Source organism: Oryzias latipes, chromosome 3 (genome assembly GCF_002234675.1).
Source record: "Oryzias latipes chromosome 3, ASM223467v1".
Classification (NCBI taxonomy): Eukaryota; Metazoa; Chordata; class Actinopteri; order Beloniformes; family Adrianichthyidae; genus Oryzias; species Oryzias latipes.
Window position 1 is genome coordinate 32,423,585 of NC_019861.2, and position 17,603 is coordinate 32,441,187.

General features: G+C 40.7%; 1 protein-coding gene across 2 annotated transcripts in view; it reads left to right on the top strand.

Moving 5' to 3' along the window:
* The first annotated feature begins 3,988 nt into the window (after positions 1-3,988).
* LOC101170749 (synaptosomal-associated protein 25-A) overlaps positions 3,989-17,603 on the top strand; it is a 38,684-nt gene continuing 25,069 nt past the window's right edge. The window contains exon 1 of one of the 2 annotated variants that reach the window (XM_023953676.1): positions 3,989-4,117. The gene's annotated coding sequence lies outside the window, so the exon portion shown is untranslated. The remainder of the gene's footprint in view (positions 4,118-17,603) is intronic. The other variant, XM_023953675.1, reaches the window with a different exon arrangement.

The window sequence follows — 17,603 nt, forward strand, 5'->3', positions numbered from 1 at the left end:
GCTTTGACCTAATATGCAACACTTTACTGTAGTGAACACCAGGGGTGGGCAAAATATGGTCCAGGGGCCACATGCGACCCGCTAAACTATTTAATCGGGCCCGTCAAACTGTAACAAATTATATGGATAATCTTTAATAAAGTTTTATTTTCTCTGTAATTCTGGCGTCTCCCAGATGGTGCCTTACAAATAAATTGGCCTTTGTTTAGGTGTTTTTTTTTTTTTTAAAGGCAATAATTTTCTATCATAATTAAAGCTGGTTTTTGTCCAGATCTCAAAGTATTTCTTTCTCTAACGAAGTGGACTACCATAAAGCTCCTGGTTCAGCCCTTCTGTAAAAATTTAAAACCCTTTGTGGCTCACGAGTCTAAAGGTTTTGCCCATCCCTTGCTTACACCATCAACGTAAATCAGCTGACTGTGTCGCAGAGAAAACGCTTTACATTAGTAATATGTTTGAAAGGAAAAGCTGCTTTTGTCCGCGATTCACGTTGATCACGCAGGGACATCAAAGAGCGCGTGTTACGTAAGTGACACTGACGACGTCTCTGGTGTTAACGGGTTAAGTAAATGCTGGCAGAACCGGACCCTCTCCTGACCCGTACCTCCCTCTGTGGCCCCTTTGGCTTACTGCAGATTTCCTTCCATCAGGGGTTCAGAGCGTCTTCTAGAACAGTGTTTTTCAACCGCTGTACTCTGTACTGATCTAAACACATTTACCATCGCCAGGATATCAGCTTTGTGTTCATCCAAACAGGCCCTGATAAAAGCACTGAGTACTTAGGAACACGAACGATCATGAAATACTTTTTCTAATTTGTGTTTATTTGATTCTATTTAAGACACTTTGATAAGAATGACGATACCGTAAGATCGTGGAGGAACTTGCACATCGGTACAGGCTTTGAAGATTTTCCTTTTATATATTTTTGGATGCTGGTGTGCCGCTGGATTTTTGTCAAGGAAAAAAGTGTGAGGGTAAAAGTCTGTAGATATTAGGGGTTTGGAGAAAAAATCGAATGGGCGATATTTGACGATATTTGTATCGATTGAAAATGTGGTCAGGACAATATTCATTTAATTATTTATGAATGTCCTTCAGCGTCTGACACTTGCTTTCCACTTAAACCCCGACCCCTAGATGGCAGCGCCGCCCACTGAGCCTCTTTGAGCAGCTCTACACCGCACAAAACAACTACAAGACCTCAGTGAAGCAGCTTGTTTTGTTATGATAAATGCACTACTTAATCTTTACTTAGGATGGGTTCTGAACCAAAACGCTGTGCCATGTTGCTGCCAGTGTCACATAAAAATGCGGATAACAATGAGTGAAGCACTGCAGTCATACACGGAGCATCAGCCAAAATGCTGTCGCCAAAGCGGCCCAAAGTTCTGCAGAACCTCCCAGCAATGAATTCTAGTTCAGCGACCTGATGGATCAGAGTGATGAGTGCAACGCTCTGAAAAAAGGCCAACGTCGTGGCGATGAGCGCTGAAATCCGTGTTTACTTGGATATGAGATCCAGTTGCAGTGCTCAACATTGTGATCATTATATAAAAAGGAATTTTATCATTTTTATTAAAATGAAAGGCGTGTCAATATTCAGATAGAGTTTTTTTCTGAGTCATCATCCTCATTTAAAACAATGTTATCTGAGAGAGCTTAGGATTAAACTACATTACCCATAAAACACCTTAATGACGCTTAAAGTCTAGCAAATCTTTTTTCTGCTTGGCTCTCACACAAAGAGAACAATTGCTTCCAAATTAGTGTTTCTTTTGAAGTTCAACTTGAACTGTGCTTTGCATCCATTTGCATTAAAAACAAGCCAAACTGCAGGACGGGAATTGGACCTCCTTCAGTCGATCCAGTGACGTCTTGATGTTCTGATGTGGAAATGATGAGGCAAGGAGACGGTAAGGAGGAAGATGATGAGCTGCAGCTGGGGTGAGTGATCAGCATGTACGTGCGTGAAGGCGGCGAGGAGATATGAAAACACAACAGCCACTGCTGCTCTGCTCCAAGAACAACATCTGCGATCTGACCAGCAGATGGAATCTGTTTGAAACCTTAACGCAAAGATTTAATGATCTGCTCTTTGTTAGCATCTTCTAGCACTTTATCTCGATTTGTTATGCACACTTTCCCTGTCTTTTTGGCTGATTTCAGCTGAAATCCAAACATCTGGGCGCTGGTTAGAGTCTCATCAGGAGTAGGAGGAGTTTCCTTCCTCGCATGTGATGTTTGCATCCCAGATTCCTCTAAACAAACGTGTGGAATTAGATCTTTCCTCGTTTTAGGACTTTCTTCAGGCCGGTCGAGGTCTTCCACCGCAAACCGCTTCATCCATGTCGTCATGGAAACCGCTTCATGTCATCATGGTCTTCCAAACCGCTTCATCCATGTCGTCATGGTCTTCACATCTTGGAGCTTGAATGAGTATCATCAGACTGTTGCCAAGAATCAAACTCCAGAATCTCGTTGTGTGCTTAAACATCAGTTTCCTTCACTCCACCTCCATCGAGCAACGTGTCGATAGGTTTAGATGAGTTTAGTCCACTCATTCATTCATGTTGTGTTTTTATTTTTTGTGTTTAATAAAGTTACACAATTCAAAATTACAAGAGGAAATCCCTGTCAAAAATCCCCCTCTTTTTTTCTTCTCACAGATTCTTTATTTTTTAATCTAAAATTACCAGATTGCATCCTTGCTCTTTTTTTAAATATTTTTTTAAAAACGTTATTGTTCAAAACAAACACAACAAATATGTATGACAGGAACAATGGTCATAACAACGACAATGTCAGAGGATGGTACATGTATTACAAAAGAAAGATTACAGATGCTTTGCATTGAAAATATTCAAAGACAGTTTTCATACATATTTATGGCCTTTTTGTTTAAGCTATTAGAGATAGTATGTAAATAAGATTCTAATTCTTTAATTATTACAGGGAGAAAAGTATTAATTGCATCTTTGCTCATTAGGGTGCCCAAACTTTCCAGTGACGTCAAAGGGTGCGGCCATTTTATGTGCGCGTTCACGCCGAGCGTACCGCGAAAGGAAGTCTATTGATCCAATTTCAAATTAAAAGCAGATGCCTAAAAACGCCCTAAAAGGCTGATTGTTCTTTTACCACAGGTGTGATGTAAAATGACTTACTCTGTGATGTATATGACTCAAATGCTTCAATACAGTGGGCTTGTATTTATGTTACAAAGTCCATATAGAGATGTGTTGGTGAAAATGACCCGTCTAACTGTGTCAGACAGCGGAAAGTTCAGTGGTTGATAGATGGTGGAAAAGTGCTGATGGAGCCAGACCCCTTTAAAAAAAATCTCATATTACTTAGAGACAACAGAGAGGAGAGAAGAACGGGTTCGTTGTTGATCTGTTTCTGTTATGTTTGTCAAAACAAACATGTAAGCCTATGGGAGTAACTGTCAGAAATAAGCGCCTCATATGGTTACAATTAAACTACAAGAAAAAAATCTAAAAAGACTGCAAACTTTGCACAGAACTTAAGATGTCTGGGTCACAGTCAGTGGGTTTCATGTTATTGTGTATCTGGTTTCACTAAACTAGATATTTTTAATTTTTAAACCGTTGTTTTCCATCTCTTGTATTGATTTAATGTATTGGTTTATTAAAAAACTAGTATTTCTGTCATAAATGATGGTAAAGTTTAACATGATTTGTTAGTTATTGGTATTTCTGTATCATTGTGCATATTCAGGTCTTCAGTTTAGATCAATTTACATAATTCTTTTGTTTTATTTCCATTTATTTGCTTCAGTGTTGTTATCGTAACATTTTTTATTTACAATTTACATTTTATTCTACCTCTTTCCACAGCCATCCTTTGGTAAATAATCGTAAAATGTAGTTTAACAAAAATCAATAAAATAATATTTCCTTAAAGATGCATCGGTTTTATTTTGTAAAAGGTTAACCGGAAGTGCGTTTGTGTCAATCCGCGGGCTCCGCTCGGTAGTGGTTGGGGAGGGCGGGGACAGTCCCGTCAAACGGAGCGGTGGAGCTGACAGACATTTTCACCTCGTCCACTCTCTCTGAGCAAACAACAAGGACGCGGCGAGGAACAGAAAGTTAAACCGGTACGTTTGACGTCTTTGTTTGCTTTTTTTCCAGCTTTAAAACCACACAAAATCACGGAAATACGCTCGAAAGTTTCAATTATTTGTTAAATTGGGGTTTCGGAGTTACCAATAAACGGTTTGGTTATCGTTGGAGAATACTTGATGGTTTATTTACGCTTTGTTCTATTTTTTTTAATTTTGCAAGCAGCTGTTCTGATTTTCGCGCCCTTTTGACACAAACACACCCAAGTAAGTGGAAGATTCAAACTGTAGCTTGGAAAAATAACGAAGTGGTTGAGATTGTTTCCGTTCCCGCTTTCACTCGTTCCTGGATTCGACAGTCCGTGCTGAGTTTGGAACCGGATTAAAGTCGCTGTTCGGTCTGAAGGCGGGAGAGTCCCGGCAGTGATGGAGCTTCAGCACCGCGGACAGCTCCGCTGACGCGCAGGCGCCCTGGGAAACAAAGGGAAAAAAATGCTTTTTTACAGACAGATTTCAGCTGAAATCGGGAAAACAGGATGTTTCCAGCATGTGATCAGAAAACTAACATGTTATGACAAATGTTCGTCACAAGTTACAACCGGAAGTAGTTGATTTCCGCCTAAATTTTCCACTTTTTTATTAGAAAACAGATGAGATGTTTGGGTTTTTTTTCCCCAGCAGAATTGCTCAAAATACTTGCAGAGACACCTTGGCAGCTTTTTTTTCCAGGCATTTATGAAACTTTATCTTGCTGCTAATCAACTCCTTGCTGTCCCTGGCTCATAACAGAAAGGTGAGACATTTCCACAGACCCACAGCCTCCGGGGAGAACAGACAGTCATCTGAACGAGGAGATCACAGCTTTTGTCGTCTTCTTGCTCCCTTATGAGGCTGGAATGAGGAAATGAGCATCAGAGAAGCTGAAAAAGCTTCAGGGGCTACATAGAGTTGAGGATGGTTTGGTGAATATTCTTAACATCAAATCTAAAATGACCTTTTTTGACATTCATACTTTTGTTTTCGCGCGTGTGGATTGATACACGACTGGGCGTGGATTCCATGTGCAAACATTTGCAGTTCAGCGTTCCCGTCTCTCCCTCCGACACGCTGCACGTGATGAGCCTCATCCGGCTGTAAGTGGGCCTCCGTTCCCTCCTATCGATCAGATGAAGGAACGTGATTCCTCCGGTGTTGCTCCACTGAAATGCTATACTCTTCACCTGGAAGGCGGAGTTAAAAAAACAAAAACAAAAAACGCTGCAGGTCAATAGTGAATTAACCACGAAATGGTGCGTTTTTTTGTTACAATCTTGTGAGCGTGTAGAGTGGCGGGTTGGGCGTTGAAGGAAAAGTGACCGAAAAAGGAGACCATACATGACATAAAGCAAAGAGACTGAGAAGAAGGCGTGGGGGGGTCTGTGTGTTATGCAAGTGCCTGGAGTTCTGTGTGTGTTGCTCAGGCCTGCAGATTAATCCAGTGGGTTTTATCCTCACTGAATGGGACAGTGGGGCTTTGCAGTGATTATCCCTGCAGGCCTCAAATGATTGCTTCAATCTCCTGTACGTCCCACACTGTCATGTCGGCCTGCCTGCCTGCCTGCGTGCCTGCGTGCCTGCCTGCCTGCCTGCCTGCACATCTCCGTCTGCTTTTTCGAGTTCAGCAGAAGTTGACAGACTGAAAAACTTCAAAAGGTGGCAGCTCTGAGCTTTTATTTATCTGTATTGATTTTATAATGTGGAAATCCGTTCAGACCTTCTCCTCGTCTGAATGATGCTTTCACATCCGTCTGGTTAATCTGCTTCTCCACCGCCTGCTGTCAACATTTGGTGGCATTTGGCGAGAACGGCAGAAGGACGGAGACCTTTCCATTGTTCTGGGCCCTGAACCTCCGACATTAACGGTTCTGCGCACACAGTTACATCTATTTTCTTAACGTCCTAATGGGAGTGCTGCCTTCTTCTCGGTGATTTTCCACAGCAGATTTCCCTGCGTGTGACCCTCCTGCCTCTCCGTAAGGGAGCGTTTTCATGCAGTGGGGCCATATTGTCACAGCGGGCGTTGCTCTTGGCAGGAAGTCGACTGGTTCTTCGACGCCTCCGTCCTGGTTTGAACGTGTTTTCTCTGAAACACCTGAGAAAAGTCTTTAGAAAACTTTCTAAAACCTGAACAACTCAGACTACGTTCTCGTTAATAGTGATTTTATTGTTAAATATTATTAAATCTATTTTCAAAACTTAAAGTCCCACTGTGATCATCGTTTGATCTATTTTCAAAGCCCAGTGGCCTTTTAATTATGATTATGCCGTTTTTAGCCAACATTTTTTTTAGAGGTGTTGTTTTCTAGGACATAGTTTCTGCAGAGCGGCAGGAGTTCATTAGAAATTCACCTCTGAGTTGTGGGCGGGACTGTTGACGCAGAGCAAGCCCGTCCCCCCCTCCCTCCTTGTTGGTGAGAACATTCTTGTGACACGTTATCCCGCTAACTTACAGCCCCTCACACCTCCAAGCTAACATTTACGGTGCAACGAACATGGCGAGCACTGCTGGAGCTGTCCAGCCGTACAGTTTAGATCCAGATTCCAGCTCAGACGTTTATGGATCTATTTGTCTGCAAGTGGAGGCATCGGAATGGAGCGGAGCGGGGAGCTTGTGGCCCGCCCAGCGTATTTTATTTGCAACAAATGTGCTTTTCTTCTTCTTCTTCTGCAGTTTTAACCTGCTTACGAAAATCTGAATAAGGAAATATTCAGATATACAGTTTTAAGCTTAATGTTCTTTATATACGTTCTCCATAAGAAAAAACAGAATATTCTTCCTAGGGGGTCTTTGAAAGTCTCACCAAACACAGTCAGGAGCGTTTTTTTGATGTCACATCGACTTCATTCTTCATTCTTGCTTTTGTTTTGTTGTGGCTTGTTTTTGTAAAAAATATGTGCGAAAGATATTTCCTATATTCATTCAAAATTTGTAGTTTTGTTTAATGATGTTTTAGCCATTTTGTCTTATGTCACCTTTCTTGGGTTTCAACCTTTAAAATCTGTTTTTTTTTTACATCACTTTAACCGTTTTTTTTTTCATTTTCTGGTTTGTTTTCCTGCAAACCCTTACCTTGTGCCTGTTTTGTACTTTGTGCCAGTTTTGTTTTGACAAGAATGTCCTTTTTGGTAAATCTGGCTGTAGGAAGGGAATGGTGCGCTGGAGAACCCTGGACTCTGCTGGCGGTTCAAACCCGCTTCATTAGCAGACAGTGGCAGGACGGCTTGAATAGCTCAGGCCCCAGGCTTTCTTCCTGGCCAGGTCAGATCTTGGTTGTTGCATCTAATGGGGTCAGCAGCGTGTGCGCAGCCTTCTTTAGGTCTATGCGGCCGAAAAACGGCAGAAATGCCGACCGCCGCGTGTCTGCGGCGTGGATCTACCGTTTGTGGAGGAAACGGCCGTCAGCAGGAGAGCAGTTCACTCTGCCCAGCCTCCAAATGCGTCAGAATCTGCTCAAGCCTCTAAGGAAAGTCCAGCAGGGCTGGAAGCAACAGCAGAAGCCATTAGTGTAGCAGGAGGGTGTGTGTATGTGTGTGTGTTTGCACCAGATGTTTGCGTGTCCATAAGTGAGTTATACCAGGCTCTCCATCTCAACATCATCTGCAACGCCAGGATAAGTTTCCATCGTCCAGCATATCTCTGCTTTGTGTGTGTGTGCATGTGTGTGCACGTGCACGCAGTCAGCTGCACTCTATAAGGAATCCACACATAAATGCTGCCTTCTGTGTTCTTTACCTAACTTTAGGATAACATCGATGCACATTTGACTGGTTTTGCACTAAGGAGCTTTTTTTTTTTATTCTCAGTCGTTCTTTTTGAAAAACTGCTGACTTTGTTTTGTCTGTTTGTAGAAAAATTCACTAATAAAGCTAATTTTAGAAATTACTCTCACGTTTGTTTAAAAATATCAATAATTAAAGCAGAGAAAACTGAATATTTTCTTTGAGTTATAGCACTCAAAGTTGTAAAACTTTTTTTTAACTGTTTTTTCAGTTCAGGTCAGTTTTTTTAGGCGGTCTTCATGCAGCCAAACTCAGCAAATTGTCTGTTTGTTGCTGCTTTTTCATTTATAAAACACCTTAAAATAATCTTAACTGAATAACACAGCCTTGAATTCACTATTTATTATGTTGTGTTATAGTTTTTTTTTTGTTTTTTTTTCATGTTTGGAGCTTTTCTTGGGTCAAATTTAAGGTTGTTTTGTTTCATTTTTCTATTTTTTGTTTTTATCAGAGCCTTTTTTTCTTTAGTTTTACTCATTTTTCCTGTTTCAAGCCCGGATTTTCAGCGATTTAAGTGAGGAAATGAAAGTATCACTTTTTTATTTTATCTGTGTTGTATTTGAGTCTAGAACCTCAATTTATTGGTCACCTGCTTGTCAGGGTTCTGATATTTCAATAACACAGCCCGTCATTTATAAAATATTAAATGAAAAAGGTCAGAAATAATCATTAGATTAAAAACTGAGCAGTTTGTTCCTTATATAATTGTTTTGTGAAAGCAGTCGCTGCATTTGGAATGAATTTGTTTGACCCCCCTCTTCTTAAAAACCTCCTTCAGTGAAGCAGCAGTCGTCTCTCAGAGCATCAGGCTCCTCGTCTGTGTGGACTTTCTGCTCCACAAGTCCAAAGACATTCATGAAGGTTAATTAGCTGTTCTAACTTGCCTGAAGGTCTGTCCCAATACTGTCTGTGTTCGTCTAATAATGGACATTTCCCCCAGAAACTCACCTGTGTGTGTTTTGGCTGAAATTCTCTCTGCTGTGACGGACGGACGGACTGATGGAACAGATACGGCCGGACCAAAACTACCCGCATACAAGAAACCACCTAAAAATATCTGAAATTGCCATTTTTTTCTCCAAAAAATAACTTATTTTTTGTGTAGTTACTAAAAATACAAAACACCATTTTGATCAGAACGTTGAAGCACCAAAATTCCCATTCTCATATAGTTGGTCTCTCTTCGTTGTTGTTTTGTGCCTTCAATAATTGAACTTTAAGATAAAGAAAAAAGATGCAAAGGCTTTCATTCAGTATGCTACAACTAATTTAAACATCTATTTGTAACCCTTGTGCTATCCTAGGCACTTTAACATTGGGAGGTGGGTCATCTAGACCCACTGAACCTTTTTTCTTCAATGATTTGTGATCTTCACTGGTTTCCATGGATTACATGAAATCTTTCCACCTTTATCCTCCTTTGTCATGGTAGGAAAAACACATCAATGTTAGGGTGGGATCCTCTAAGATAGCACAAGGGTTAAAGATAGAATCTCTCCAAAACCATTTAAAGACCGGCTCCAATAAAAAACTGTTTTTACTTTTTTTAACTTGTTGCATTTTTCTGAGGACATTTATGAAGAAAATTACGTTCAAAACTTCATTTCTGAGTATTTTTTTTACTTAAATGATTGTGAATTGGTAGCTGACGACAAAATGCTGTTTTATAAAGCTTCTAGGTGTGACATAGGAGCTGCTACGGCAACCCACAAGCTCCCTGCCCCACTCCATTATGATGCATCCACTTGCAGACAAATAGATCCATGCGCGTCCTTGTTTTCCTCGTCTGAGCTGGAATCTGGATCAAAACTGTACAGCTGGATAGCTCTAATATTTCTCACCTTTTTTGATATATACCAGTAATAGTAGGTTGGGGTTGTGAGGGGCTGTAAGGTAGCGGAATAGACTTTAAACAAAAGAATGATGGGAAATGACCCATCATTCAACCAGATATGTTTCTGTGGGCGCGATGCGTTTGCAGCCTCAAGGTTCAGAGACCAGAAGATGTTTTCTAATTCTGCTAATCTCATAAATCTGCCGTTCACTTTATGAATTCCTTAATTCTCGATAAAGAGCTAGCCCACCTCAAAGAATAACATAAGAACCCTCAAAGAACGGAGGGTTTTTATGCTTTCCTCTGTCCTCCCAATGTCACTTCATCCTCACCATGACGATGTCCTCCAGGAAAGTCAACGAAGGCGTCTGTCTTTTTTGTTTTCAGCTCTCTTTCCTGTATTCCTGCAGGACATAACAATCCAGAAATCCAATAAAACTCCCGAAAAGCAGATTTATTCTTATTCACACACAGACGAGGAGAAGGAATAGTAAAGCTTATTTCCAACCCCTCACCCCCTCCACGGAATAAATCTGCAAATATAAATCCGTGGATGAATGAGGAGGAGAAAAGTGCAGCAGTTCTCCTAAAAATCATCCCATTTGGGTTGAGCGTAAGCTTGCAAGAAACATGCAGCCAAACAGGAGCCCAGCTGACCTGAATTCCCGAACTGTGACACTGAGTGCAGCCGCCGCCGCTCGCCGGCGTCCTACTTCTTCCTCAAACATTGTTTTTTGGAGTGAACATTCAGCTGGATTCATGGCAGCTGGTTAGCCCTTGTGTTATCTTGTGGGGTCCAGATGACCCACCTCCCGATAGCGCAAGATAGCACAAGGGTTAGAGAAGTGGTTCGTCCCAAACGAGGAAGATTCTGGTTCTTTGAAGGCCGAAAAGTCTTCATCCATTCAAAAAGTGGATTAATTTCCTGGTTTTCTCCTCCCACATTTTCATGAAAGGATCTACAGACGATTGGAATGCTCTGCTTTGATTCACATGAGAACGTTTCAATCCTTTTAAAACCAAGAAAGCACTTTGACAGATTTAGAGGGAGCACACCAGAAAAGGGAATTGGTTGAACTTTGAACCGCAAGTCGTGACCCGAACCCTCTGCAAATCTGTCAGACAAATTGAAAAACTGCAAATGTTTATCGTCGCATTAAAAAATTCTGCAAGAAACTTTCCTGCAGTGGGTTCTCAATATGCAAAATAAATACAACAAATTGGTTTATTTTACTTTTACTTTTATGTTTTTTTTTACTTTGATTTCAGTTCAGAGCATTATTAAAGCCACAGTTCATAACCAAAGTTATCTAAAGGAATGAAAAGGAAAAACGAGAAGAAATATGTAAACCTTTGTTGTTATTGTTAGTAGTTTATTTTGTCCAGATTATTTTCACATTTTTGTTTTATTGCAGCCTTTATGTTGGAGGCAGAGAGATTACATGGATGAATTTATGCCTTATAAATTAAAGACTATTAAAACTGGTCGATGTGTCCGAATTCCCCCACTACTCACTACATAGTTCATTTTATAGGGCGTTCTCCATTTATGTAGTGCTGTCCGAATCTACGATTCCCAAATGGGATGCCCTAGAAATTTCCCAGAAGTCTCCGCGAAAAACCACAATGCATTGCGTTTTAACATTTTTTGTAAAAAAATTAATTAAATTAAATTAAATCAGGCCTAGGTGATAAAACGATGATTTATTATGTTGCGATATAATTTTTTCTCGATAGAAGAATCGCACCAGACTTTTATTTTGAAGGGTCCAAGATTAACACTCACCGGTTGCGGGCATTTTCTCCTTTTTAGCGTGGAAAAGTTAAGAGTGTTAAGTAATCAAATGGCGAGTAAACGTTTGCGTAAACTTAGCCATGTTTATTTTTTTCCTTTGGGTGAATTTATGTCTTCCTGCACTGTCTGCACGCGGGTGAAACAAGCGCGCGTGACGGCGCGAGACGCCCCGCAGTCACTTCACCTGTGGAACAGCTGAACGTACAGCGATTTTCTGCAGGATCCAGTCAGAACTGGAGGATAAAGCTGCTTCACTCACAGCTGCAACAGACACAGGAATAAAAAAGTGTTGATTTGGAGACGGCGCTGTTGTTAGACGCTAATGCTATGATGCTAGCGATGCTACGCTAACAAGGTGCTTCGTCTGTCACCTAAATGTAAACACGGGTCGCTTTAACGCCTTTAAGACGTGGCGGATAAATACAACACAATTTATTCATAGGACATGAATTAAAACAGTATTTCATAAATAAAACAACAGAATAGAATCCACTGAGATTTAGCAGCGTCTTTGCAGTGTTTTAACGCTTCTGCTTTAATTTTCAGTTTAGCTTGTAATCTAAATGTCTTTTCTTATCTGATAAAATACTGTTGCATCATGGTCCTTCGTTGCATCTTTTAATTTTCATTTTCATTTGTTTATTCATAAAGTACCTTCCACCACCAGCCAAGGAGACCCAAAAGGCTATACAGAGCAAAGCATAGAAGAATTAAAGGCATAAAACCAAAGTTTAGCATTTTAGCATAGTAGAGACATAAATAGAAAAAATAAAAAGCATAAAAGCAAATTAAAAAATTGTAAAAATAAAATGAAATAAAACATTAAAACCAATAAAAGAAAAAACAATACATTTTAAAGTATGAAAGGAAATAAAAATCGAATGATCTTTTTTAAATCTAAACAACCTTCTGAAGATTTCACATTTGTCTGCAGTGTTTAAATTGGACAAATATAGTGATTTGGTTTATATTGTGACATTTATCAATATTGCCTGATGTGAAAAAAGCTGTATTGTGATATAAAAAATTCTATATCAGCAGCCCTAATTTAAATGTAGTTTTTTAAATAAACAATTAACGTGTTCATCGTCAGCGTTCAGTGGATTCATAAATAGTCATTGTAAATCTATAATAACGATTAGATTTTCACTTTGTGAATTTGGTGAAGTTATTTTCGCGGTTTAAAAAGAAAAAAAAAGTAGTGACCAATTACTGCATGGAGTCCGAATTGCTTTTAAAATCCAGGACACCACATAGTTTTTTAGTAGTTAGGGAGTAGGGAGGAAATTGGGACATAGCCAGTGTTTTGGGGGTCGTTAACATGTTCTTGTTGCATTTTTATATAAGGAAAATGAATCTTAGCATTTCTGAGTACATGTTTTTTTAAATTGTTGTGAATCAGAAGCAGTCGAAAAGATGTCGTATGAAAAATAACTCAGAAAATACACTGTGCAGGCCACAAGCTCCCTGCTCTGCTCCATTCTGATGCCTCCATTTGCAGACATCCATGAACGTCTCAGTTGTCCTCACCTGAGCTCTGCAGGGAGTTTGTGACCCCCACAAGCGTGTTTTCTACATAACAAATAAAAGCGCTTTTTAATAAAGACATTTTCTCGTCTGCCCCTGATTTACACCGATTAGAATATAGAAATACTCAGACATGCAATTTTAAGCTAAAGATGACCTCATCATCAGGAAAATGCCACAAGAACTTGTTAAAAACGCCAAAATCTTTTTCATCCGAGTGGTTCTGATGGCAACCGTTGCTGAGTTATTTTTAATACAACCTTTAAATAGATAATATTCAGCTGTCAGTCAGAAGTGAATCTTTCGAGATGAGCTTTTTCCCAGGAGCAGATCACTGTATTCCTCTGCTTTGCTTTCAATCTTTTTAAGCAGGGATTCGTCGTTTCTGTGGTTTCACTGGGTTGTGTTGAAGCGTGAGGCGGCCATGTTTGTCGTTGACCAAAATTCCACGTCTTTCTGAACCATCAGCTGATCAGACGTCCTGCAGGCTTGCTTTGCCTGTGGCGTGTCATTCCGTTCAGCTTAGCGGTCTAACAGAGCTGCATTACGGAAGCTTTTGCAACGATTCACAGAAATGTGAGGAGAAGGGCTTTAGCTTTTAAGGATGTTACAGAAAACCACCACATCTTGTTGATATTCATGTATTTTCCAGCATTAATTCAGATGTCGGGTGGTGTTACTGTTAGCAGCCCTATTCCTGCTTTTACCTTTCAGAATTAAAGCTCGACATATTTCTATCAATAATTCACTGCTGCCCGTTGAGTGTTCAAGTCTGTTTTTTTTCCACACGAAGCTCATTCTAGCTTCAGTTTCTGTTGTGTTGTGTGGGAGCTGAATCTGCCTTCCAAACGGCCCGCCGTACGATGGTCATCATGCCTGGAGGTGTTGGCGTAGACGGAGAGGAACAAGGAAAGCCGGGTGAGAGGAAGTGGAGGAAACGATGGGAGCTAAATCCTCTTTCCCCGCTGACTTTAATCTCTCCGTCGGCTGAGCGCGGCATTCAGGCCTCACAGCAGCTGTCAGTCAAGACGAGTGACGGCCTGCAGGTGGGGGAGGGGGTGGAGCCTCCCATACGCGTGCACGCATGTGGATAGGCTGCATGCTAGAGAGGACGTGAGCTTCAGATAGAAGAATGGACTGAAGGATGCAGTTGGAAATGGAAAGTTCTCTTTCTGTCTGAAATTAATGTTCAAATCTAGATTTTTTTTTAAATTCACACTAAAGCTTTTATACCTGTGTCCACATTAGACCGTCTGCATTCCTTGGTGACATTAGATATTAGATGTTGCAGTTTAAATTACTCTGGTTGTTCAGGGCCAGCATCCTCCTTGGTTTGCTGTATCTTTCCTGCTGCTGTTTACCTGGATTAGGAGTGTTTTACCTGTAGGATGCATTCATTGTATACAAGAACTGGACTGAGTGACCCCTCCTTCTCTGGCATTCCAAACAGGAAGTACCCGCTGGCTCCAAGAAGCCAAAATCCCCATAGACTTCTATAAAGACATAAACAGCTATTATTCAGTCACTCAATAGGTCAGAATAATTGTCCGCCTTTATTTTGTTCTTAATAATTCTATTTTTTTTAACAATGTTTTTCCTGCAGTTCAAGTTATTCAAGTTATAACCCGACCAATCAGATGCTTCAATAAAAGTAGGTGGTTCCTACCTCCAACGTTCGCTTTCAAGTGGTAGTAGTTGTGTTCTTCCAACAAGCTAATTCCTGATTTGCCAGAGTGGTTGCCATAGAAACATTGACCCAGACCAATTACTGCTTACTAACATTGTCTGGTTTCAACATGGCGGCGTCCATATCGTGAAAAAATGGTGACTGACTTGGTTTTGTCAGAAGTCAGAACTCGTGGCTCAGGCGGTAGAGCAGGTTGTCCAATAACCAAAGGGTTGGTGGTTTGATCCCTGCTCTCCCCAGCCAGCTGTCATCTCCCAAGCGTGGCTCGTCTGCAGCTCACCGCTCCCCCAGGGGATGGGGCAAATGCAGAGAACAATTTACCCCCGGTCACCAGTGGGAACTATCTAAGTTCTGTACTGAGCCTCACTCAGTGTGAAGTATTGTTTAAGCCACTCTGCCTTCATTACCGAGTGTTATGTCTGGATCGGTTTTCTGTGTCCTGACCCTTTTTCTGACTCTGTTTGCCTGCCGCCTGCCCCGACTCTCGCCTGGATCCTGACTACCCCGTCTCTCCTCTGATTATCTCATGCCTGTTTTTTAACCCCTGCCTGCCTGACCCTGATTTAGCTTTGTGGACTTTTAGCTGAGCTAATAAACCTTCTGCATTTGGAACCAGCCGTCTGCCTGTTCTTGTGACAGGTTTCACTTGATTTTTTTGAGAGGGACGTCACATTCATTCAGTCCAGTTCTCATAGTCCATGGTAAGAGGCCACAATATCAGGTTAGTAGGAAAACCTGCAGGACACTGACCGCTTGAGGTCAGAAGTTTGACACCTGTGAGTTAAAGTGTCTGTGTGTTTTTCATCCGGTTTTTTACTCATCCTGTGAATTCAAACCCTTCAGTGAGTTTTTCAGTGTTAAATACATGTAAAAGTCATAAAATAGGACATTTATTTTCATTTATCAAGCATTTCAAAGGGGAATTTGTTTGAGTTTGATCTATAACACATAGTTTGATCAACCAAAAATAATTTAAAAAAAAAATACTAAAGTCCAGGTTGTAGCCAGGGTATTGCTCATCTGTGTCCTAATTCTCTCATGGATCCATTGTTGTCCAGAAGAAAAAAGTATTTAGTCAGCCCTTAATTGTGCAAGTTCTCCCACTTAAAAGCATGAGAGAGGCCTGTAATTTTCATCATAGATATACCTCAACCGGGAGGGACAAAATAAGAATAAAAATCCAGAAAATCACATTGTCTGATTGTCTGATTAAAAAAAAAATTATAGCAAATTATGTTGGAAAATAAATATTTGGTCAAAAACAAACAAGCAAGATTCCTAGCTCTCACAGACCTGTAACTTCTTTTGTAAGAGGATCCTCTGTCCTCCACTGGTTACCTGTATTAATGACACCTGTTTGAAATGCTTATCAATACAAAAAACATCTGTCCACAACCTTAAACAGTCGCACTCCAAACGCCACTATGACCAAGACCAAAGAGGACAATTATTGTGGAACTCTTTCTGGGATATACATCTACGGGAATGTTGATTCAGTTTCTTTTTCTGTCTGTTGAGCCCTGATCTCTAACTTTCACTAAGTCAAGTGAGGTCTGCTCTTCCTTTAATCTTCTGCTTTTTTGATGGACGAGTTCGTGTTGGGTTTTTTGAGTCATATTTTTCTGTTGTTGTTGTTGTTTGTGTCTGTTTCTGTGGTTCAGTCTTCAAGATTTCAAAAATGACTTTGTGATCTTCTCAGACTGTTTCTCATTGTTATCTCTTGGTTATTTTGGTTGATATCAGACTTTTACAGTTTGAAACATCAACTGAATGGCGGCTGGGAAGCTCGGTTGGTAAGGTGGGAAGCTACCATGCAGGAAACCAGGGTTCGATTCCCAGAGGGGAATGAGCAATGGTACTGGGGGGCATTACCATATCAATGGCGAGCAGTTAACATCACCCAGTGAGGGTCCTTAGGCAAGACCTTTAACGCTACTGCCTCCCGAGCGCAGTTTCAGCGGCTGCAGCTCACCGCTCCCCAAGGGGATGGGTCAAATGCGGAGAAAGAATTTCCCTTTGTGGGATAAAATACAGTGTATAAAAAAATAAATAAAAAATAAAGGCGTATGAGGGCTAATATGTAGTTGGTGGCATCTTTTTTTTCTTTTCGCGTTCTAATTTTTTATCTGTTTTATATATATTTTTTAATGCCTTTTGTCATTTGTTTTTTGTTCCTTTCCTCGTATCTCCTTTTTTTTGGTAAAGCGGTTTGGGATCCTGAAAATGTCAGTAGATATAAATAAATGCAGATGTATTCGTTTCCAACCGTTAAGTTTTCAAACTAAACTTGAGTTGAGATTCATATAAAAATATATATATATTTTTAATATTTATATCAGCCCAAAATCTGAGATTTTCAATAGATTGTTGCAGGGGGAAATTTGAAAGCTTTGGTTCAAATGAAGGCAGCAGAGAAAGAAGCGACTTCCCGCAGATTAACAGGAAATGAATCCGAGCTGCAAGTGAGCAAAGGGGAAGTGGCGCAGCGGCAAAAGACCCCAACAGTCAACGGCACGTCGATATCACAGCAGATTGTTGGAAAGATGAGACATAAGGATGAAGGGGGGAAGAAAAAAGGTCAAAGGGAAGTCAGGCTCTTCTTTTTATATGGTTGCCATGGACAACAAAACACCAGTTACTGTAGGTGAGAACTGGACTGAGTGAGGAAATGGTTTACTTCCAGCTGCAATGAAAGGAAGTCAATTCAATTACCATTTTTACAGACGCTGCCATGTTGGAGCCAGACGTTGTCAGTCAGCAGTAAGTGGTCTGTCGCTGTAAGTCGACGTTTCTATGGCAACCGCTCTTGCCAATCAGGAGTGAGCTGGTTGGAAGTCCACACCCCTACCACTCGAAAGCA